The sequence below is a fragment of the Saccopteryx bilineata genome, chromosome 4 (genome assembly GCF_036850765.1).
Source record: "Saccopteryx bilineata isolate mSacBil1 chromosome 4, mSacBil1_pri_phased_curated, whole genome shotgun sequence".
NCBI classification, from domain to species: domain Eukaryota; kingdom Metazoa; phylum Chordata; class Mammalia; order Chiroptera; family Emballonuridae; genus Saccopteryx; species Saccopteryx bilineata.
Genome location: NC_089493.1, coordinates 35,663,733 through 35,688,055, shown reverse-complemented (window position 1 = coordinate 35,688,055; position 24,323 = coordinate 35,663,733). Strand labels below are relative to the sequence as shown.

Here is a 24,323-nt window from a genome sequence, read left to right as displayed (position 1 = left end):
AGGAGGGGGGAGGAGAGGGGGAGTACAGGGGGTGGAGAAAGGCCTGGGTGATCTTGTATTTCTGGGAGGGAGAGCACAGATCCCAACTCTTTAGTATCACCCTGATCTCCCAGTCCTGGCCCTGCCTCTAGGTCCTGAATGTCCCGTCAGGTGATTTTAAGTGATTGGCCTGCACTGTCTTGTTGCTGACTTGGAGGCCAGCATGCATTCTGCTGAGGGCTCTCTTCTGGCTGATAGGCTATGGCATGATTAACCCAAGGACTATGAAGGCATGTGGAGCCCACAGTACTCTGGTCTTGAGCTGGGTTATCTCAGACTCTGTCACCCGTTGAGCATTTTGGGAAAGAAATGGGATGGTGGGTGTAAAGCCAGTAGTTGCGGCCACCATCACAGCTGTTTGGCCTGCGTAGGTTTGCATTTGATTTGGACGGACAGTAATGAAGCAACAGAGCCAAGAACTGGTGGGCCATTACCTTTAATCTTAGTTCACACTCAGCAACCGAGTAAATACACACAGTGGGAAAACACTTCCCTTCCCATTCATGGCTCCCAAAGCCACTGACTCATCTGAGTTTTCCTAGAATCAAAGGCCCCACCAGCCTTATTCACCTCTGTTCCTCATCTCCTTCTCTCTGCACAAACTCTAAACAAACTGGCTTCTCCTTCAACACTCTGCCATTTTGGCTGCCTCTCCTCTGCAATGCTGATGGCAGGAACTGAGAGGAGAGAGCCTCCAGTCTGCTTTATCTTATAGTGTAGAAAATTAAAACCTTTAAGCCAGTATACAAATAAGGAAGTCTCTGATACAAAGCCACTTATCTGAGGCATAAATGGGATTCCTCATAAGAATGCACCACCCCACATCATGCAACAGTCAAGGGTGTGGGGTAAAGCTTAGTTTTGAGAAGATCTTAGTATTAGAAAGATGTTGAAAAGATCTTAGTATTGCCTGACCATGCGGTGGCGCAGTGGATAGAGTGTCAGACTGGGATGCAGAAGACCCAGGTTCGAGACCCCGAGGTCACCAGCTTGAGTGCAGGCTCATCTGGTTTGAGTAAAAGCTCACCAGCTTGAGCCCAAGGTCGCTGCCTCAAGCTAGGGGTTACTCAGTCTGCTGAAGGCCCGCGGTTAAGGCACATATGAGAAAGCAATCAATGAACAACTAAGGTGTTGCAACGTGCAACGAAAAACTAATGATTGATGCTTCTCATCTCTCCATTCCTGTCTGTCTGTCCCTGTCTATCCCTTTCTCTGACTCTTTATCTTTCTCTCTGTCCCTGTAAAAAAAAAAAAAAAGAAAGAAAAGATCTTAGTATTAAAAGGGTGGGAAAGGCTTAAACAAACTTATCTGACCAATAGTGGGTTGCTCAGAAGATAGCATTTCCAAGTTTACACATATCTTCTGGGCATTCTCATATATGACTTTCTGACTGGAAGCACTTCAGCTGGGAGTTAACCTTCAATCAAACCTTGTGGCAAACAGGTCAGAGGTCTTTTGATTCCTATAGTCTCAGACCAGTCTAGCAATCTCCTCAGGGCACTTTTTTTTTTTTTTTTTGGTGGCAGAGACAGAGAGTCAGAGAGAGGTACAGACAGAAAGGAAGGGAGAGAGGTGAGAAACATCAATTCTTCATTGTGGCTCTTTAGTTGTTCATTGATTGATTTCTCATATGTGCCTTGACAAGGGGGCTACAGCAGATCGAGTGATCCCTTGTTTGAGCCAGCGACCTTGGGCTCAAGCTGGTGAGCCTTGCTCAAACCAGATGAGCCCGCACTCAAGCTGGCGACCTCAGGCTCTCGAACCTGTGTCCTCTGCATCCTAGTCTGATGCTCTATCCACTGTGCCACTGCCTGGTCAGGCTCAGGGCATTCTGATGTAGGTAGTCTATGGGGCGCACACACTGAGAAACATCACTGTGTTGGGCTGCGAGTGTGGACAAAGGCTTTAGCCTCTATAAAATGGGGATGGGAATGATAAAGGGGCCACATGCTGAACCTGACAAGCTCAGGGGAGGCTTGCAAACTCAGAGACCTAATGTAACCATAACCATAACCGTGCAGGGTGGTCTGAAATGAAAACTTTCTAACTAAAAGCAGTTCTTGGTGGGAAGTCATGTCACAGGGCGGTCTTTTTCTCTAACAAAGGTCCATGCTTACCTTAATAGAGCCTGTCTGTTATCTTTTGCATTTATAATTAGGTACCTCATAACTACCTTTGAAATCTAAGGGTAATCTTCTTTTCCTGCCATTTCAGGGCACAGCCACCCCACTTCATTGTTACTATTATCATGTTAATTGTTAATATTCTTATGCCTGCCTATCTAAAAGATGTTTGAGTCTATATATATATTTTTTTCTTTTTAGTCAATCCCAAGAATTCCCCTCCCCCACCTTTGCTTTCTCCCACCTTCCTAATCTACCATCAATAGATTTCATATAACCCCTTACTTCTTCTCCTTTGATTCTAATGCAGTGGTTCCCAAAGTGTGCACCAGGGCACACTGGTGTGACCTATATTTCCAAGTGCACCCTATGGTATTCCAGAGAAATATGTGCCTGTTGGGGACCAAAAAACCAACAGGGTTTTAGGAGTTTGGATTTTTGGGGGACAGAAGTGTGGAGAATTGGCTGTAAGCTGACAGTCTGACCAACCCCCCACCTCACTTGCATGATTAGGTTGCAAAAGGCTGTTAATCTGTGGTGCTGGATTGTTTACACTGCTCCCCATGTTCCCCGGAAAGACTGGAGGTAAGTTTCTTCTATCCTTTCTTTGGTGTAAAGTTAAGATGATATGTATGATGGGGGTTTTCTGCACTCAACGCAATTAAGAGTTAAAAGAGAGGAATTCTTCTATGTATTGACGAGGAAATGAGAGTTTGTCTTTCAAATATATGCCCAAACATTGAAGAAATTGCTAGGACACATCAAGCTCATGTTTCTCATAAACACAAGTGTCGCGGTCCAGCTGGGATGAGTCTATTACGGGGTCTTGAATGGGAAAAGGCATGAAATTGAATAAATGATAGACAGAGACTTAAAGATATATATATATATATCTTTAAAGAAAAAAATATATATGGGAGGATGAGTTTGGGAGGATGACATGGAGAACAGTCTCTACTGTTCCTCAGCCATAACGTGGCTGCTTCAAAAAGCAGCATCTGTCTTTATTCAGGGAAAAAACGTGGTCCATTAGCAATTCAATTGTTTCTTAGACAACTCAAAGACAACCCCCACCATACCATTCAAATCTAACTTTACACCAATAAGAAACTAGCTTCCAGCCTCTTCTGGAGAGCATGGGTGGGACAAACGAGAATCAGGTATAGCTCTTTGTTAACTAGGCAGGTGAGGTTGGGGATTAGGCCCAGCACCTCTGTCCTCAAGATATCCAGATTGTAAAAATACCCTGTTTATATTTCGGTCCCCAACACACAAGAATGAAAAAACTTAACACATTTCTGCCAGGACCTGCTGAATCTACTAAATCTTACTAAGAATGTATCTATATATATAAAAAGAAAACTTTTTTGTCGTTTTTTTATTTTTTAACCCCTCTTTTTTATGAATTCTAAAAAGCACAACTCAAAAAAATGTAACATAAAAATGTTTTTTAATGTCAGAATAAATTTAGTTTTTTCATATTTATTTCATTTAATTACCATAAAAGCACGCTTGGACTTTATATTTTTTTCTTTAATATGACATAATTATTATAACATATTTCTCAGAAATTTGTATATAGTGTGCCTACAATTATCTGTAGGAGTTTAAATGCGCCCTGACTTCAAAAGTTTGAGAACCACTGCTCTAATGTATAAAAAAAGCAAAACTGCCAGAGCATTTTCTCAATCTGTTGAGACTTTGCTTCCCAGCAATTGTCAACAGTTTGGCTCAAATAAACTCATAAAAATTCTTACAGGTTTGGACGTTGATAGAGATAAGAATACCTACTTCATTGTGGTTGTGAGGATTAAATAAGATGATGGAATGTTAAGTGCTTAGCACAATGTTTTTACACATAAGCACTAAACAAATGTTAACTGTTATTGCTATTATGGTTATTTTAATCATGGTCTGAGAGATCTGTGAATCCTCTTGCTCTTCCCAATCCCATCAACTAGATTTTTCATCACTTCCTCTCCAACAGAGACTAAAATGCCTGGACCTCCTCCCCTCCCTCCACTCCTCCTCCACACACGGACACACACACACACACACACACACACACACACACACACACAACCTGTGCTCCTGCTCCGCACATTGCATCCTGCAAATCTGGTTGTCAAGGTATTGAGCATACTAACAGAAGTTGTCTTTGGGTGGGTGAGATTTGTAGGTGGTTTGAAAAAAAATTCCTTTCTTTGCTTGTCTGTATTTTCTGATATGTTTGATGTTTGTCATGGGCATGTATTGCTTTTGTACCAAAAAGATATATTATTTTTAACTTTTACAAAATCTCACTAACTCGAACAAAGTTTCCCTGAAGGGTTCTATCACATTGTGAGTACTCCTTTTATTTTTCTCTATTATTATTTTTTTATTTATTGACTTGCGACACAGAGAGGAAGGGAGAAAGAGAGAAACATGAATTTGTTGTTTTACTTATGTATGTATTCATTGGTTCTTGTTTATGCCCAATCAAATTCAACCTTGGCGTATTGGTAGGATGCTCTACCAACTGATCTATTCAGCCAGGTTTCAGCATTCCTTTTAACTTCCCACCCCTTGGTATTCTTTGTGCTTTCTACTATATTTGCTTTGTTCGTTTGTAAGTCGTTCTGTGGATGTTCTTAAGGGGTTCAGCATCCGTGCACAGGTAGTACAGGCTGTATTATCTCTTCTGTAGAAATAGCTTGAATGTTTCTTAGCTGTAAGGTGACAAACATTTTTTACAATGAAAAAAGGAGGGCAAAAATAAATTGAAGAAAACAATATCGTAAATAAAATAAACATTTTATTCATTTCAATAATAATACACTATAATATGATAAATGCATAATAAAAACATTTGTAATATTTTGTATTGTAATTATGCTTACATGCCTACTAATTTTTAATAATAACTGTTAGAAAAAGTACTTGTATAGATATTATCTAAATGAGTACTTTTCCATTGAATGAATATTTTTTGTCAATGTATCATCTTGTAACAATATATTAGAAATATCTGAACAAGAAATATTCTTCATATTGAATTTTATGGCAGGTGCTGCAGCTAGAGTATAAACATTCAATCTCAATTTCTCACTTGTCCAAAAATCATTAGCAATTGAAAAAACTCTTTCAACTGCTGCATTAGTTCCAAGGCAGCACAATATAAATTGAACAAGAATAAATAAATTTTCACATGGAAAATGTTCATTTTTGAAATGACTGAATATTTCCACCCATCTTTTATCAATATCAACGTGTTCATTTTCCCATTGTATTAATTTTTCAGAATTTAAATATCCATTCAGTCTTCTAATTTTTTCAAAGAGACAATTGTCATCTATTTTGATGTCTGGCATTTCTTTAGATAAAAACTCAGGACAAGATTCAATATCTGTCCAATATATATATACTTACAATGAAGTAAAAAAAAAACACCATTGAAAACTGTTATTTCCCCTGATGTTTGTTTCAGACCATTCTTTTTTTTTTTTTCTTTTTTTCTTTTTTTGTATTTTTGTATTTTTCTGAAACTGGAAACGGGGAGAGACAGTCAGACAGACTCCCACATGCGCCCAACCGGGATCCACCCGGCACGCCCACCAGGGGCGACGCTCTGCCCACCAGGGGGCGATGCTCTGCCCATCCTGGGCGTCGCCATGTTGCGACCAGAGCCACTCTAGCGCCTGAGGCAGAGGCCACAGAGCCATCCCCAGCGCCCGGGCCATCTTTGCTCCAATGAAGCCTTGGCTGCGGGAGGGGAAGAGAGAGACAGAGAGGAAAGCGCAGTGAAGGGGTGGAGAAGCAAATGGGCGCTTCTCCTGTGTGCCCTGGCCGGGAATCGAACCCAGGTCCTCCGCACGCTAGGCCGACGCTCTACCGCTGAGCCAACCGGCCAGGGCCCAGACCATTCTTTGATATATTGAAAACATCTCTGGTAAAAATTCTGCACAGGGCCTGACCAGGCAGTGGCGCAGTGGATAGAGCGTCGGACTGGGATGCGGAGGACCCAGGTTCCAGACCCCGAGGTCGCCAGCTTGGGCGCGGGCTCATCTGGTTTGAGCAAAAAGCCCACCAGCTTGAACCCAAGATTGCTGGCTCCCGCAAGGGGTCACTAGGTCTGCTGAAGGCCTGTGGTCAAGGCACATATGAGAAAGCAATCAATGAACAACTAAGGTGTTGCAACGTGCAATGAAAAACTAATGATTGATGCTTCTCATCTCTCTCCATTCCTGTCTGTCTATCCCTCTCTCTGACTCACTCTCTGTCTCTGTAAAAAATAATAAAAAAAAATCTGCACTTCTTTGATAAACTTTTCTATTATGCCCAGATTTGATTTCTTTAAGTCTGACAATTTTCTTTTTATAATTAAAGGAAGAAACTTTTCTTCAAAACAAGATTATATTGCAGGATAAAGTCATTCAAAATAAGACTGACTTCTGTAGCTGAAATGTGTTCACCTTCAACCTTTTGAATCATTTTGTGAAAAATAGATGCTTGATTATGTACAAAATACATTAATATCTCAGATATTTTATTATTGAAAAATAATTCCAGGATTTTAGGACATTTGTCTAAACTTAAAAAATATGAATGGAGAGGCTCAAATAATTATAGAACATGCTCTATAGCAGATGTTAGAGCAAGCCATTTAACTTTTGAATATCCTAAAAGCTTTTTGTATTTAACATTTGCTTCTTCACAAAATTGTTTTAAATTAGCAACACAAACAGTAAAACAATTAAAATGAAATAAATTGTAGTTATTAAATTTAAAAATTATTTATTTATTTATTCATTTTAGAGAGGAGACGGAGAGACAGAGAGAGAGAGAGGAGAGACAGAGAGAGAGAAGGGGGGAGGAGCTAGAAGCATCAACTCCCATATGTGCCTTGACCAGGCAAGCCCAAGGTTTCGAACCGGTGACCTCAGCATTTCCATGTTGACGCTTTATCCACTGCGCCATCACAGGTCAGGCAAATTGTAGTTATTATTACTTCTATATCAATTGGCATGGCACATGATGCTGTGTTGATTGCATTTGACAAAATTTGAGGCATTACAACGTATTCCTAGTATTTTCTTTTGGAGTAACTCTTGTAATTTTACATACACATTATTCACCCCTTTGTATCTTCACCCACCAAAATTTGTATTTGTATTATCAACCATTTGTGCAACAATCTTGGATTTCAAGTTGTTTTCATTTATTACTCTGTATAGATGGTTTGACAAAATTTCAGAAGTTTTGCCCTCAATGGATTCTATATTTTTTAATTTTTATTCATTTATTCATTTCAGAGGAGAGAGAGAGAAAGAGAGAAGGGGGAGGAGCAGGAAGCTTCAACTCCCATATGTGCCTTGACCGGGCAAGCCCAGGGTTTTGAACTGGCGACCTCAGAGTTCCAGGTTGACGCTTTATCCACTGCGCCACTACGGGTCAGGCTCCTCAATGGATTCTAAATTTAAAATTTTTACTTGAATGCCCTTGGTAACATTAAAATATCTTACTATTATTGGATACTATTTAATTTCATTATGATTTGATGCATCAGATAAAATTGTTATGAATGCTACAGTTTCCAAGTCCTCTGTAAGTATTTTGTCACAGTAGTTTTCTGTGGTTTTTTTTTTTGTATTTTTCCGAAGTCGGAAACGGGGAGGCAGTCAGACAGACTCCCGCATGTGTCCCACCGGGATCCACCCAGCATGCCTACCAGGGGGCAATGCTCTGCTCATCTGGGCGTTGCTCTGTTGCAACCAGAGCCATTCTAACGCCTGAGGCAGAGGCCATGGAGCCATCCTCAGCACCCGGGCCAACTTTGCTCCAATGGAGCTTGGCTGCAGGAGGGGAAGAGAGAGACAGAGAGAAAGGAGAGGGGGAGGGGTGGACAGATGGGCACTTCTGTGTGCTCTGGCCTGGAATCGAACCCGGGACTCCTGCACGCCAGGCCGATGCTCTACCACTGAGCCAGTTGGCCAGGGCTTGTCACAGTAATTTTTAAATACTGATTTCAAAATAGCCTTGCATTCTTTCCTGGCACATGAAAATTTTGCATTGTGAAACTTTTTTAATAATTTAGTTGTACAGCCTGACCAGGCAGTGGCGCAGTGGATAGAGCATTGGACTGGGATGCCGAGGACTCAGGTTCGAGACCCCGAGGTCACCAGCTTGAGCGTGGGCTCATCTGGTTTGAGCAAAAAGCTCACCAGCTTGGACCCAGAGTCACTGGCTCAAGCAAGGGGTTACTCGGTCTACTGAAGGCCTGTAGTCAAGGCACATATGAGAAAGCAATCAATGAACAACTAAGGTGTCGCAATACGGAACAAAAAACTAATGATTGATGCTTCTCATCTCTCCATTCCTGTCTGTCTGTCCCTATCTATCCCTCTCTCTCACTCTCTCTTTGTCTCTGTAGAAAATAAAAATAAAATAAAATAAATAATTTAGTTGTACAATCCATACTACAAAAACTTTGATTGTGAATTATGGTATGAAATGCAAATGTTCCCTCCATTGCAGCCAACTGTTTTTCATCTTCAGAATAATTTGAAGTTTTAAAAATAAACTTGTTACTTTACAACTGAAAGCTGATGCATCGAGTGATTGCTTCTGTTTGTTGGTGGTCAAGTGTTTCATTATGGCTGCTCTGTCCCCAACTGCAATATAAAATTCTTTGCTGCAAATATTGCAGAAAACAATGGTATCTTTCTTTGATATGAGGAATGAAAATTCCTTTTTCAATTTATCGTTGAAATGGCATTTTTTCTTTTTCTATTTTAAATAAAATTAAAAATAAAATATAGAGCTACACGAATGATGCAAGCACATTAGGAACTGAAAACGTTACATCACGGTAGGCGAATTTTCCGGAAGCTAAATGAACAAAACTAAATATCAATCAAAACCACTAATTTGGAGTGATATTTGGATGTATTTATCATTTTCTAATTAAAAAACATCTGGTTTATGCAACTATTTAATCAAAATGAGTTATTGCCTTACCAGGTGGTGGTGCAGTGGATAGAGCATCGGACTGGGATGCGGAAGACCCAGGTTCAGGACCCCAAGGTCGCCAGCTTTAGCACGGGCTCAGCTGGCTTGAGAAAAAAGCTCACTAGCTTGGACCCAAGGTTGCTTTCTCGAGCAAGGGGTTAACTCGGTCTGCTGAAGGCCCACAGTCAAGGCACATATGAGAAAGCAATCAATGAACAACTAAGGTGTCGCAACAAAAAACTGATGATTGATGCTTCTCATCTCTCTCTGTTCCTTATCTGTCTGTCTGTCCTTATCTGTCCCTCTCTCTGACTCTCTCTCTGTCCCTGAAAAAAAAAATGAGTTATTAATAGATATGGTTTGAGGTTAGACTTCCACTTTAAAACTCAAATTTTGGGAAAATACTTGTAAATAAAGTTACACGTATTTGGAAATTATTAAATAGATAATGAATTAATAAAACATGAATTGTGCTTACCTGTCTATGATTGAATATTCACTGAGAAAGAAATAATCGTGAGTCTACAATGTCATATGTGTCGTGTCGTATTTCAGTAAGAAGTACACCAAGCCATTTGCACGCTCGGTATATCGCGCACTCTCTCAAGGTCTCCTGTGCGGAGCGCATGAGTCTCATAATCGTGTCTCCCTGCACCTTACTGATCTTTGACGAATTTTCATGTCAAATACAAATACGTCACATTACACGCAATGGATTGAATCTGCATCTACGGACATTTACAGATTAGTCTTCCAATATCAAAAAGGGGGACATGTAGGAGGACACTTTTCGAGGGAGGACAGAACTTACAAAAGAAGAACTGTCCTCCCTAAAGAAGGACGATTGGTCACCTTATTAGCTGACTTCAGCTTTCCACCCTTCTCTGTGCATCATCTGGCCAGGTAACTGAGGGGGGTGAAGGGTGCTTGGTTAGATTAGAACAGGGCTTGATTCTATCCGGCTGAACTTCCTGTTCCCATTTTACAGTCCCCAATGCTGGGGCTAGAAGCAGAGTGCGGTTTCTGGGGAACCCTGATGGATATTCTGGGCAGCTTCCAGCAGCGATTGGCTGCATCATGGGGCTTAGGGCAGTATCTTAGCCTGGGCATAAATTTAACCTGGATCTTGCAAAATCTCCAAACAGCTACTTATGTGATACAGAGTGAGTCTAATGTAACATAGCCGCAGGCAGGAGAGAGTGAGGGGCATGCAAAATGCTGTAATGCTTGGAGCATCATACTAATGGAAACGGTCTGGGAAGTCTTCAGAAGGGAAGTAAGCCTTGGATGGGCCCCAAGGGACAGGTGCAGATGAAGAGAGGTGAGCTCAGCACAGAGGAGAGGGCATGTGGGCTGGAGCTGGCTGATGGGGCTGTTGTATGCAGTAAACACTAGTGGATAAGAGCTCTACCTCTGGAATCAGAAGGACCTGTATTTGAATTAACTATGTGATCTTGGGATAAAACTCCACAGGCTTGGTTTTCTTACTTGTATAACCCAGCTACTGGTAGGTAGTGCCTGCTTATTAAGATTTTTATGAAGAGTTAATGGAATAATGCCTGTAAAATATTTTTAAACATTCAATAAATGCTAGCCAATGTTACTGTGATTGTATTCTGTTAATGTTATAATTGGCATTTGTTTTCCAGGAGAATTTCATTGCATATTCATGCAGTCCCTTCTTTCCTATGCATTTGTTCACCTGCATTCATTCAAATAACACATAATATATAATACATATATATTATGTAATAATATAGTCATAGCTAACATTTATTTATTTATTTTTATTGATTGATTTTTAGATAGAAGAGAGAAAAAGGAGAAGCGGGAAGCATCAACTTGTAGTAGTTGCTTCCTGTATGTGCCTTGACTAGGCAAGCCCAGGATTTCAAACCAGTGACCTCAGCATTCCAGGTCAATGCTTTATCCACTGTGCCACCACAGGTCAAGCCATAGCTAACATTTAAATAGCATGTTCTATGTGCTTAGGATTATTCTAAGTACTGTGAATGTGTGACACTCATTTAATCCTCCCAATAATGCTATGAAGTAGGTACTATTATCATCAATGTTTTATAGAGAATGAAATTTAGAGAAAAGTTAAGCAGCTTGCTGAAGTTCATACAGCTAGGAAGTGACAAAACTAGAATTTTTGGTTCCAAGGAATCTGGTTCAGAATCCATGCTCTTAACTATTTAGCTATTAAACATCTATGCTATTTTCAGAGACTCAGAGAAAAATGGAAGGACAAAAATAGGAATGAAACAGGGAGATAGTAACCAGGAGGAGATGAGACACTATAATATCATACTTGCCTAAGTCACTGTGATTATAGCTACCTGGACGTACAGGTAGAGCCTATGTAGGCCTCTCGGCGTTCTTGGGTTGTCACCTGTGATCAGTTTGGGTCATCACGTAAAGTCCTTGGTGTAGGCTCTGTAAGAATACCCCACTAACTTAGCACATTGCTGATACTTTTGGCCACAGTTGGTGCCTCCTGCCCCATGAAAGGGTTGGATGACAGAATGTGATTGAAAGGGTATAAACCCAACCCATTTCTGATTGTAAAAGATAACTCAGATTACAGTGCCTACTGAGTGCAGGTTGGGTCATTGAATTATCTACTGGTTGACCACCTGTTTTTTCAGTTCCATGCTCTGTGCTGGATATTACACTGAAAACCATGTTTGGTGTTGTTTTTATATATTTTTTCCCCTCCTAAGCACACTTCCAAAGTTCCTAGGATATTCCACTTGGCCCATCATAGGTTCAAGTGACTAATCCTTCAGTATAAACCTTTGGAGAAAGTTAGCTCTAAAAAGACTCAAGATAGTGGCATTCTGGCATTGACTCATACCAACTTATAAGAACCTATTATTAAATTTTCTGGAATTTTGCAAGCCAATTGTTAAATACAACCTTTAAAAAAAATAGAATGGTATAAAAATAATTAAGGTGCCGCAACTATGAATCGATGCTTCTCATCTCTCTCCTTTCCTATCTGTCTGTGTCTGTCTGTCTGTCTCTCTCTCTCTCACTATAAATAAATCAAGTAAAATAAAAATAAATTTAAAAATTGAATGATACAAACTTACAATGACATAAATTACATTAAAAACAAAGGTAATAAATACTCAAAACTCTATTTCAGAAGGATTTCACTGTTGGTATGCTGCAGCACGTCCAACTCTGCGTTCAGTGAGGTGACTTTGGCAGCTTGAACGCCGCCGTGGTGGTAGTATTCACGCCACAGAAATCAGCAAACACTACAGATCAGCACCTTTCACCCCCAGGCCTGAGGTTAGACATTTTCCTGCACAAAAGCCCTAGGAAGACATAATCGAATTTGGCAATTCTCACCAGGTTTCAGCCAAGGGGATCGACTGAGAGTCGCCCTCAGTCCTGAGCTAGGCTGGAGATATGTTTATTTGTTTGTTTCTGATATGAACTTATATATGTAAGATTTCATTTGAGTAAAGTTCTTTCCACAGTTAAAACAATTGAAAGAGGCCCTGGCTGGGTAGCTCAGTTGATTAGAGCATCATCCCCATATGCCAAGGTTATGGGTTTGATCCCTGGTCAGAGCACAGACAAGATTCAATCAATAATGAATAAATAAATGGAACAACAAATTGATGTTTCTCTCTCCCTCCCCCTTCCTCTCTCTCTCTCTAAAATCAATCAACAAACAAAAGTGAAAATAAAATTAAAAGTGGTGAATCTCATTTGACCTTGTTCTACAGTTCAGGAAGTGGAATTTTACAGCTCAGATCCAGAGGAGTGAAGTGACTTAGTCTACGTCTGCCAGAGCCCAGTCCACTGCTTTATATGAGAGCTGATGCACCCACAGTGGGAGACAGACTGCTGCAGACACTAACCAGGACTTCCCTGGACCCCTGAGCATCAGAGAGACTCTCTCATTGCTCCTCTCAGAGAGGTATTTGTCCCCTGAGCTGTGTCCGCTATTCCACTTTGCGCCGGAAATGGGGGGGACTCCCAACCAAATCTTTTTTTTTTCTTTTACAGGGACAGAGAGAGCGAGAGTCAGAAAGAGGGATAGATAGGGACAGACAGACAGGAACGGAGAGAGATGAGAAGCATCAATCATCAGTTTTTTGTTGCGACACCTTAGTTGTTCATTGACTGCTTTCTCATATGTGCCTTGACCACCGGCTTTCAGCAGACCGAGTAACTCCTTGCTCGAGCCAGCAACCTTGGGTCCAAGCTGGTGAGCTTTTGCTCAAACCAGCTGGCAACCTTGGGGGTCTTGAACCTGGGTCTTCCACATCCCAGTCTGACGCTCTATCCACTGTGCCACCGCCTGGTCAGGCCCAACCAAATCTTGCTGGTACTTTTCTCCCATCACAGAGATCCCTGGTTGCCCAGAATGCCTGGCTGCTTTTCTCAGCCCACCTTCCTTGACTGATGTGAGGCCAAGTTGAAAACATTACCCTCATAAACAGGTTTTAAAACTTGTTCCTGAACTTTTAGTTGGGGAAATCCGTTTAAAGCCATAAGAAAGAAAACAAACAAAACGGCTATTTTATTTTCCATTAAGTAAAGCCAGAAATGGATCCAGGGCCTGCTGGAGGGCAAGTGGACGTGGTGGGGGTGGGGTATGGTTGATAGGGAAGAGCAGAAGGGTGGCAAAGTGGGGAAGGAAAAATATGGAAGTGAAAAGAAACTTTTAAAAGGATCGTTTTTAGTGATAAGAAAATTTAGCTGCAGGTGTCAAGAGGTATTTAATTTCTTGAGACTTTGCACAGTCTTGCCAGTTGCTTCCTTCTAGCAAAACCCAATCTCGTGTGTTATCAGTCAGTTATGTTCTATTACATAACCGCAATTACACAGTGCCCAGTACAGTGAATGTGTTGCACAGAGACTTCTTTGTGGTAACACCATGCTGAAGAAGAATTCTGTAATAAATGTATTAGTTTGTTAGGGGTGTCATACTATGGACTGGGTGGTTTAAATGACAGATATTTGTTTTCTCACAGTTCTGGAGGCTAGAAGTCCAAGATCAAAGTGTGGCTAGGTTTGGTGTCCTTTGAGGCCTCTCCTTGTCTGCAGGCGGGTAGCATTTTGCTGTGTCTTCACGTGGTCTGATGTCCCTGTGTCCAAATTTCCTCTTCTGAGAAAGATACCAGTCAGATTGGATTAGGGCCCACCCTAACGGCTTCATGTTAACTGAATCACCTCTTTAGAAACTTATCTCCAAATACTATTACATTCTGAGGAAACTCATCTATCTGAGGTAATTCCTACAATGAAGTTAGGACTTCAACATATGAATTTGGCGATATATAATTCAGCACATAACAAATGTTTAGGAACCATTTATCCAATATACATGACTAGGACTCCAGTCACATACTTAGATGTTAATGGTGCTTTCTCATCGATACAAACAGCGATGCTTTGGGCTGAGAGCTCATCAGATGAATACAATTAAAAAACCAACAAACTTCCTGCTGGCCTAAAACTTTTGAAAGTTTCCTCTTTCCTTCAAACTGTCTTTGGTTTTGTTTTTACAGAAATTTTCACAGGTGGGATGGCCTCAGAGGATCTGAATATTAGCAAAAGCTACTGATGACATGGAAAGAACTATGGTGGCTGAACGCAGCAGAAAGTAGTAGCAAGGAGCGATCAATGGTCAAAACAGACAGGGCAGGTGAATGTCAGATTGTCCCCATCAAAAACATGTACTGCCTGACCTGTGGTGGCGCAGTGGATAAAGCATTGACCTGGAATGCTGAGGTCGCTGGTTCAAAACCCTGCACTTGTCTGGTCAAGGCACATATGGGAGTTGATACTTTCTGCTCCTCCCCCCTTTCTCTCTCTCTCTCTCTCTCTCTCTCTCTCTCTCTCTCTCTCTCTCTCAAATGAATAAATAAAAGAACGATAAATAAAAATAAAACGTACTGAGTACTTGCTCATGTGCTGTGTCACACACGTCTTCATTCTTTCCTGAATCTAGTAGTATTTATTTGTTGGCATCTAAAATGGGCCAGGTCCAAGACATGGAAACAACCAAAAAGCCCTTCAATAGAAGACTGGATAAAGAAGATGTGGCACATATACACTATGGAATACTACTCAGCCATAAGAAATGATGACATCGGATCATTTACAGCAAAATGGTGGGATCTTGATAACATTATAAGGAGTGAAATAAGTAAATCAGAAAAAAACAAGAACTACATGATTCCATACATTGGTGGAACATAAAAATGAGACTAAGAGACATGGACAAGAGTGTGGTGGTTACCAAGGGTGGGGGGGGGAGGGAGGACATGGGAGGGAGGGAGGGAGAGAGTTAGGGGGAGGGGGAGGGGCACAGAGAACTAGATAGAGGGTGACGGAGGACAATCTGACTTTGGGCGAGGGGTTTGCAACATAATTTGATGACAAAATAACCTAGACATGTTTTCTTTGAATATATGTACCCTGATTTATTAATGTCATCCCATTACCATTAATAAAAATTTATTTAAAAAAAAAATGGGCCAGGTAACTACAGATATACAGGTGAGTGATGTTATCAAGTCCCTGCCTTTATGAATTTACAGTTTGGCTGTATTAGCTATTAAAGATGATTCAAATAATCATGGTTCTTGCCTTATAAGCAGAGAGGATCCTAATGGGATCATGATCAACAATTCTTTTGTACCTGAAATAGTGGGTTTCATTCAGTCTCCAGACAAAGACTTAAAATGTTGCTGTGTAAGATTTTTTATGAGCTAAAGTAAAATTCCTTTCTGTCTCCCCAAACACAGTCAAATGAATCAGAAATATGAATCATCTCTTTAATGATCTGGGTAGTGAAAAATAAATAAGAAAAGCATGGCTAATGTATTTCTTGCCCCCCTGCCCCATCAGATTAGAAACCACTTGGGATAAAAACCAAGGTGGCTACTCTACAGCCCCAAATATTCTTTGCATGAAGTGGATACTCAATGTATAATCACTGAATCTCCAAGAGAAAAGACAGTTTAACCAAAAATAATATTTATACAATACTAAAAACATGTCATCACCCTCTCAGACTGCAGAATGAGAAGAGGCCTGATTTCTCCAGGAAGTAAAAACCCAAGTGATGGGAAAGTTGACCCTCTTCTTACTTGAAGGGCACCAACCATTTGTTCTTTAAGTAATGAGTGGGAGACAAGAGGCTGGTGGTGAGTTCCACCTGAATTTCTTACCACCATTCCAAAGTGTGAACTTGAATACCATATAACTTTGGTGTGATTATTCTGTGGTCTACTTTCTGAGACTGCAGGGCTCAGAAATTAAATCAGTTTAACCAGTATGTATTATGTAGTTAAGACAAGAGTGCTCACAATCAGCTTAGTTTATAAGTAGAGAAGAACCTAGGAATTTGAACAGGTGGTTTAAAAGAAGATTATTAGCCTTTAGATATTAAAGGTTCCTCTCTAAAATACACACACAGGACCCAGAGCAAAAAATAAGTAGAACGCAGGCTACTAGATGGGAAAATATAGGTCTGAAAAAGTGGAACACTCATTATTCCATACTGGTAATATGATGATTAGTGTAAGCCAAACACGGACTTTATGTCTCTTTGGCCCGTGATAGTTTTAGGTATAGGCATGTGACCCAATGCTTGTCAATAATAATGAATTGATGAAAGAAGGTGGGAAGGGGAGAGATGAGAGGAGGAAGGTTTCTGGGAAAAACTAATATGAATAAAATGTTCTTCAATTATTGTTAGGTTTCAGATAGTAGATACCACTTGAACACTGTAGGCAGAAAAGGATTTAATTTAGGAAATTAGGTGCTTAAACATTTGTGGGTGGGCTAAGGAGCAGGTCCTGGACTATGCCTCCAGCAGTAACCAGCAGAATAGTGCAGAAATGTCAAATAGGGTGGCTGCTCCCTGTCGCAGTCATGAAGCTCAGGGAATCACAAGTATGGCTCCAGAATTACATCACTTTACCTACATCTAGGGATCAGCAAACCACCTCTAGGGCCAGACTGTCATGTCTGTTTGATCTGCTTGGACAAAATGGATGCCCCATTTCCTGTTTCTCTGTACCCAGGAAGCCACAGATAGACGAGGCTCTGGTTCTAAGAGTTCTGCAAAAGTTCAGTGCCTCTGCGGCCATGTTGGCTAGAAAACAACACCCAAAACAGACCACAGCTTCCTTTCAGATCTCAACAGGGTGCTTCTGATGTGCTCTCTTCCACACAGGAGGAGCTCTATTAGTGTGACACTCTTTCCCAAGGAAGTGGAGTGACATGTCTGATTGGTAGGTTTGGAAGAAGAAGCCTGACATGTATGAACCAGTTCCCAGCTTTTCTCTTTCTTTTGGAAGTTGTCTATGTTTTTTTTTTGTTGTTGTTGCACAATCCCAGGGAAATGCTTTCTCCTGCAGGGGAAGAAGGTGGTTTTCCAGAGTTGCCTGTGACTAGCTGGGTAAACTGGCCTAATATTGCAGTTCAGTATTAAGCTCACTTGCCTACAGTTATACTTGCTGATATCAGATGTATCAGGAATAAGAGTAATGTTTTGACCCTCTACATGCCAACTTTTTCTTTTTCCTGTTTCTCTGTTAATTCAGGAATCTGGTGGGAAAACTACGGCCGGAGAAATGGAATCAAACTCTCCTGTGGCTGCTGGCTGGTATCAGGCAAGTAGTGTGTCAGGATTCCTCCTGTTTGTAGAACTATCAACAGTTTTCAAAGCATTTCACACCTATATCTCAGTGATCACAACAACCTGTTGACAAAGGCAAGACAGGATTTATACCGATCACAAAAATTAGGGGATATTTCAAAAATGAATATGAAGAGATAAAATATCCCCTAATTTTTTTGAGCCGTATATTAGCTGAGGAGCGAAGGCTGCAACTAGTAGTGCTTCCAACATTTCCCATATCATGATACAGATAGGAAAATGAAAAAAAATGTACATGTACACATACATACATTATATCTATATCTATATATCTGTATCTGTCTCTAGCTCACTATGGGAAAAGGATGAGTCTGCTGACACCAGAGCTGATGAGCCTAGAGATTCTGGCTGCCCTTGCCTGGCTACTTCAAGTATTGGGAAAGATCAATATCTCAGCATATCTGCAACCCATTGCTTGCCTACCAGTAGGGAAGTTCTAGCTAAGAGAAGTGTGTTAACTAGTTCGAGGACACAGGTTAATATAGAGAAGTTTAAACCCAGATCCTCTGAGTCCAAATCCAAAGAATCTCAAATATAGTCTGAGGTGGGGAAGGCACTAGTTACCATCACATTTCTTACTGGGTCAGGATGGTCCAAGGGATGGCTGTACTCTGGTCTACGTCTACTGGACCAAGCTCTCTTCAGAGATGCAGTCTGCATCCCATCAAGTCTCTTCCTTTATGAACTGGAAAAGACTGCTCTAGCTAACTTCAGGAGCGGGGAGAAGAGGTCTCCTGATCTGGGCAGCCCTCTCCTGATCTGGCCCAGCACTCTACTCTGGGGAGGGCAGTGTCTGCTAGACAACCAAAGCACATTCCTGTTTCTGAATATAGGCAAAGCTGTCTTTTCCAATGTGATCTTGACAGGAAATGGTCCATTAATTTAAAATATTGTTAAAGGAGTAACCAAGAGAAACATACCTTAAGTATCTTATTTTAGCTTAAAGCCTAAAGGTATGTTTGAACATCATTTTTTTTTAGGTGCTCAGGACACTATTTTGGAGCAGGCTTCTTCTATTAATTGGAGTTCTGCTTTAATGCTCTTGTATTAACAGCACCCACAAGTTACTTATGCCACACATATTTATGGTGTTCCTACTCTGTACCAGGTATATTCTAGGTGCTGGGTCTTCGCACCCATCCAGCTTATATTCTATTGAACTCATCTGTAAGTTCCAGTTTAGGTTCCTTTAAAGTTGGGTGAGAACTTAAAGACACAAAAGCAAACAAAATACAGAAATAGTTTAAGATGTTTATGACTTTTGCCCCAGTCTTTTTTCCACATGTCTTTCCTACATCAACTCAAGAGCATTTACTTGTGTTACTAGGTCCTTAGCAAGCCTTTCTGAAGCATACAACATATAGGTCGTCACAGGAACAAGAACTCTTCCTTTGCACTCACATTTCTTTGGCTTTCACAACAACTAAGTCAGTTGTGTAGTTGGAATTGCAAGGACAACAAGCAGAGATGGGTTTGGGAACAGATAGCCCTGACCCTTGGTGAGCACTCAGCTCAGTTTGTGGGAACAGAAGTGCCTGAGAGCATCCCTGCTAGCTGAGGCTCTGGCATGCCGTGGGCACTCGCGGGTTTTACAAGGAAACGGCACCTGTTAAGCAGGTGACTTGGTTAGTGGAGGTCAGTGGCGAGAGCTTCTCCATAGTAACTCACCAATATTCTCCAGACCAAACAGATATTGATTGGACTTTGAGAGTGGCTTGTGCCACTCAGGACTGGCCTCTTTCCAGGGGAAGGTAAATATACATCACTACCACAAAAATGTGGATTTCTTCAGACAACAACACCATTTGGACTTTTGCCCTGGCCGGATAGCTCAGTCAGTTGAAGTGTTGTCCAGATAAGCCAAAGTTGCAGATTGTATTCCCCAGTCAGGGCACATGCAAGAAGCAACCACAAAACGCATAAATGAGTGGGACAACAAACTGATGTTTCTCTTTGTCTCTCTCTCTTTCTCCCCCATCTTTCCCCCCTCTCTCTAACTAAAAATCAATCAGTAAAGAAAAGGCATATTGCTCTTGTTATTATGACTTGGCCCTGATTTCCTGGCCTAGATTTCCTGACAAAAACCCCCCTTCCATTAACTATAAATGCTCCTTCCAGAACCATTTGAGACAAATGATATTGTGTTCAAATAGTATATCTCTGATGCCCAAGTTTCTCCCCATAGTAGAGGTGGAGTTTCCATTCACCTTCTGTAATGAAACACTGGCTCTATGGCAGAGCCAGCTGCCCTCCCATTTGTAAACAATAGGAAGAGAATATGTACCTATATGTCCCAACAGCAGTGCCCCAGAAAGAGCAAGCCATATTGAAACAAAGAGGCAATAAGAAGAAGTCAAAGATAAAGATTATTCAGTGTCCCACAGTGCTCCTAAAATAATAGTGAGATGCTAGAGATTATTTAATCCAGCCTGCTTATGTTATAAATATGGAGACTGAGACACTTGGGTGAAATGCCTTGTAGAAGACAGAGCTAGCTGGAGGCCAAGCTGGGGTCAGAAGTCTCTGACATTTAGTCCTTTGTTGCATCTACTATACTGTCTGTTCTCAAAATGTGTTCCACAGACCCCTGAGGATCCCTGTGACACTTCTGAGGTGTTCATGATTTAAATCTATTTTCATAATAATACTGTGATTTCCTCTCCCCCCTCTTCACCATGTTGACATTTGCACTAAAGGAGCAAAAGCAATGGTGAGTAAAACTCCCGGCATCTGAGCAGGAATCGAGGCAGGCACCAAGGGGTATAGTCATGGCCACATACTTGCAGTGAAAAACAAATGCCAGTGTCATTTAGACAGTCATTGATGAAGCAGTGACAATGATTAATCTTATCAAAGATTGACACTTTTCAAAATATTCTATGTAACAAAATAGGGAGTCTTCATAAAGTACTTTTCCTGCATTCCAAAGGAAGAAGTCTGTCTCTAGGAAAAGTGCTTCACGGTAGAGCTGCGAGAGTGGAACTGGCCATTTTTTAATGGAACTTTTTCTTTTCTTGCTTGAAAGACTAAATGACAAAGAATGCTTTTTCACACTGGGTATTTGACATTTGACAGACATTTTCTCAAAATGAACAAAGAGAGCCTGTCACTTCAAGGAAAATAACTGATAGTATTTATTGCCAATGCTAAAATTTGAGCTTCTAAGAGAAAATTAGGATTTTTGAAAACTTGTATCTAATATTGTAGAGCTTGACAGCTTGCCAATACTCATGGACTATTCTAATGAGATCGATGGTGATATTAACAAACCATGATTTTATTGATATTATATAATGAAATGTGTCAAAATTTTGGAATATCTGCATAACTCAATAAACCAGCATTTTCCAGTGACCCATGCATGGTATTATGAAACATACATAAATCTAAAAGATTTGGTAAAAGATCTAATCAAAGTAAAAAATAAAGCAACACTTTTAAAAAAATTTTTAATTTTAAATTTTTTAGCAAATGAGCAAGTGAGCAAGAGAGAGACAGACAGACAGGAAGGGAGAGAGCTGAGAAGCATCAACTCATAGTTGCGGCACCTTAGTTGTTCATTTATTGCTTTCTTCTATGTGCCTTGATGCGGGGAGCCTCCAGCCAAGCCAGTGACCCCTTGCTCAAGTCAGTGGCCTTTGGGCTCCAGCCAGCCACCATCGGATCATGTTGATAATCCCATGCTCAAGCTAGCAACCCTGTGTTCAAGCTGGTGACCTCGGGGTTTTGAACCTGGGTCCTCAGCATCCCAGGTCAATGCTCTATCGAGTCTATCCACTGTGCCACCACCAGTCAGGCAAGCAATGGATTTTAATGTAACAGAAAACAAAAATTCATTGATATGCTTTCAGATTCCACATTGCAACTAACCTTTAAGAAGCTTGTCACATCTTAATGCAGTTCCAAAAAGAACACCTACAATTATTTTAAAAGATTATTAAATACTTTTTGTTTTTCCATCTACATAGCTGTGCAAAGCTGAATTGGTTTCATATAATAAACCAAAACAACATATTGCAGCATATTAACTGCAGTAGCAAATATGAAATTACTTTCTATTAATCCAGACCTTTTTTTAACTGTAAAAAAAGTTAAAAAAAGTCAGTCTTTTCACAAATTTATTTTTGTTTTATAAGATATGTTTTTTTTTAAATGACAATGTTATTTATGTTACTATGTAATGGTTTTATTGTTGTTATTTTAAAATTACTTGATAAATATTTTAGATACTCTACTGACAGACATAATCTGCTTTAATTTCAAGAGTGTTAAGTGGTGCTGAAACTGAAGAGTTTGAGCACTGCAGCATTACATCTTTCTGCCTTCCAGGCCGTGGGGGGAGGGAGGTACGTCTTTCCCCTTTACTCAGATAACCCAAATAAGCCAATGCTGTTACTGTTTTATTTATTTATTTAATTTTAATTTTTTTTTTTTTTTTTTTTTTTTGTATTTTTTCTGAAGCTGGAAACGGGGAGAGACAGTCAGACAGACTCCCGCATGCGCCCGACCGGGATCCACCTGGCACGCCCACCAGGGGCGACGCTCTGCCCACCAAGGGGCGATGCTCTGCCCCTCCGGGGCGTCGCTCTGCCGTGACCAGAGCCACTCTAGTGCCTGGGGCAGAGGCCAAGGAGCCATCCCCAGCGCCCGGGCCATCTTTGCTCCAATGGAGCCTTGGCTGCGGGAGGGGAAGAGAGAGACAGAGAGGAAGGAGGGGGGGGGTGGAGAAGCAGATGGGCGCTTCTCCTGTGTGCCCTGGCTGGCCGGAAATCGAACCCAGGTCCCCCACACGCCAGGCCGACGCTCTACCACTGAGCCAACCGGCCAGGGCCCTGTTTTATTTTTAAATTCAACCTGTCCTGATACTCCAAAACTGTTAAGTAAAGAAAACTGCAAAATAACTGCAGAGTCCCAAAATCAAAGGACCCAAAACAAAGAGAAAAGGCAAAAGAAGTGAATAATGACCAAGCTTCCCAAGAGCCTTGCAAGGCCAACCCAGGACCACCTCCCCTCCTGGCAGCCTGGTAGAAGTTGCCTATTTCTTTTTGTTTCATTGGCCTGACCTCACACCACCCACCCACTCCCACTCACTATGTCTCAACCCTGATCCTGGAATGCTATTGTTTTCTGAGGCCTCAAAACATAAATGGCCTTATGAAAGCTTTGTCCTGGTCCCCACCCCCAGTCCCCGGTTTCCCCGAGACCACTCTGGGCTTCCAGTGCAGAGAGGGGTACTTTCTGTCTGTACCTCCATCAGCCCCCTGTTCTCGGGCTTAGGGCTGAGATGACAAGGGAAGGCCCGTTTCCGGGCTGAAAAGGAAGTGTAAATCTCTCCCAGGCCATGTGCCAGAAGCTGCCAGGAGACCATTTCCCTGTTAGTAAACAGGGCCTCCAGGGCCATCTTTCTCTTCTTTAATAACCTGTGGGGCACCTATTGATTGCACATGTTGGTCTCTCATAAATTAGAACAGAGATGCCTTCCGGTTGCTCTGGAGCTGCGTGGATGGTGAAATTGGCTTGCTAATACTTGATGCTCCTGGAGCAGAGTGCATCGCGCCACATAAACATGAAGGCTATTTATCATCAGGCACTGAGAATGCACAGGAAGCCGCTCTGGCGGCTGCAGAGTCTTCTGGGCATGCTGCAGACTTTAATTAGGCAGTTTCTCGCACTTGGTTTGGGGACAGACAGAAACGCTCATGGCAGGCCTCCTGCTGCAGTGCGCTCTGCTTTCAAGTTCTGGTGGGTGAGGAGATGGGCTTGCTCCCATCTCTACCCCCTCACCAGGATGGGTGCCAGAAATTTTCTGCTGGAAAGAGCATCAAGTTAGGAATCAAAAGACACTTTCCAAACTCTATCTAGGTTTAACCACTTCCATCGACAAGGTCTTGGGCAAATCCCTTAATCTCTCCTGAATCATAGCATCTCATCTGAAAAGCAGAGGAAGTAATAATGCCTCGTTGGGCCTGACCTGTGGTGGTGCAGTGGATAAATCGTGGACCTGGAATGCTGAGGTCGCCGGTTCAAAACCCTGGGCTTGCCCGGTCAAGGCACATATGGGAATTGATGCTTCCTACTCCTCCCCACTTTCTCTCTCTCTCTCTCACTCTCTCTCCTCTCTAAAATGAATAAATAAATTAAAAAAAAAGATATACACAAGAGATTAAATGCTTCTAGCTAAAGAGATCAGTTGAGTAATTAAGAAAAAAAAATCTTTAAAATGCCTCGTTGGTTGTGAGGTTAGAGGAAAAGAAGGCCTGTCTCATGCTCTGTAAGCTCTCCATATATACTTGAATTCAAGTCAGTTAGAGGACATAGTAACAGGTATAGGTCTGAAACTGTCTTTTGCTCTCCCCTCCGTTAGGAATCAATAACTTTCCACCATCACCCCCTGGCTAACACCTTGCTCTTTAAGTAAGAAGTGAGGCCATGGAACACATAGCTTGAAAAATTGGGTATGTTTCTCCTT

The 24,323-nt window shown here is 41.4% G+C and overlaps 1 long non-coding RNA gene across 1 annotated transcript in view; it reads left to right on the top strand.

Annotated features, from left to right (window-relative positions):
- The window catches only part of LOC136335344 (uncharacterized), a 46,083-nt gene that overhangs the window by 216 nt on the left and 21,544 nt on the right, over positions 1 to 24,323 (top strand). Inside the window, exons 2-3 of the long non-coding RNA XR_010731299.1 lie at positions 2,677 to 2,748; positions 17,739 to 17,807. This is a non-coding gene — a long non-coding RNA (uncharacterized lncRNA). The remainder of the gene's footprint in view (positions 1 to 2,676; positions 2,749 to 17,738; positions 17,808 to 24,323) is intronic.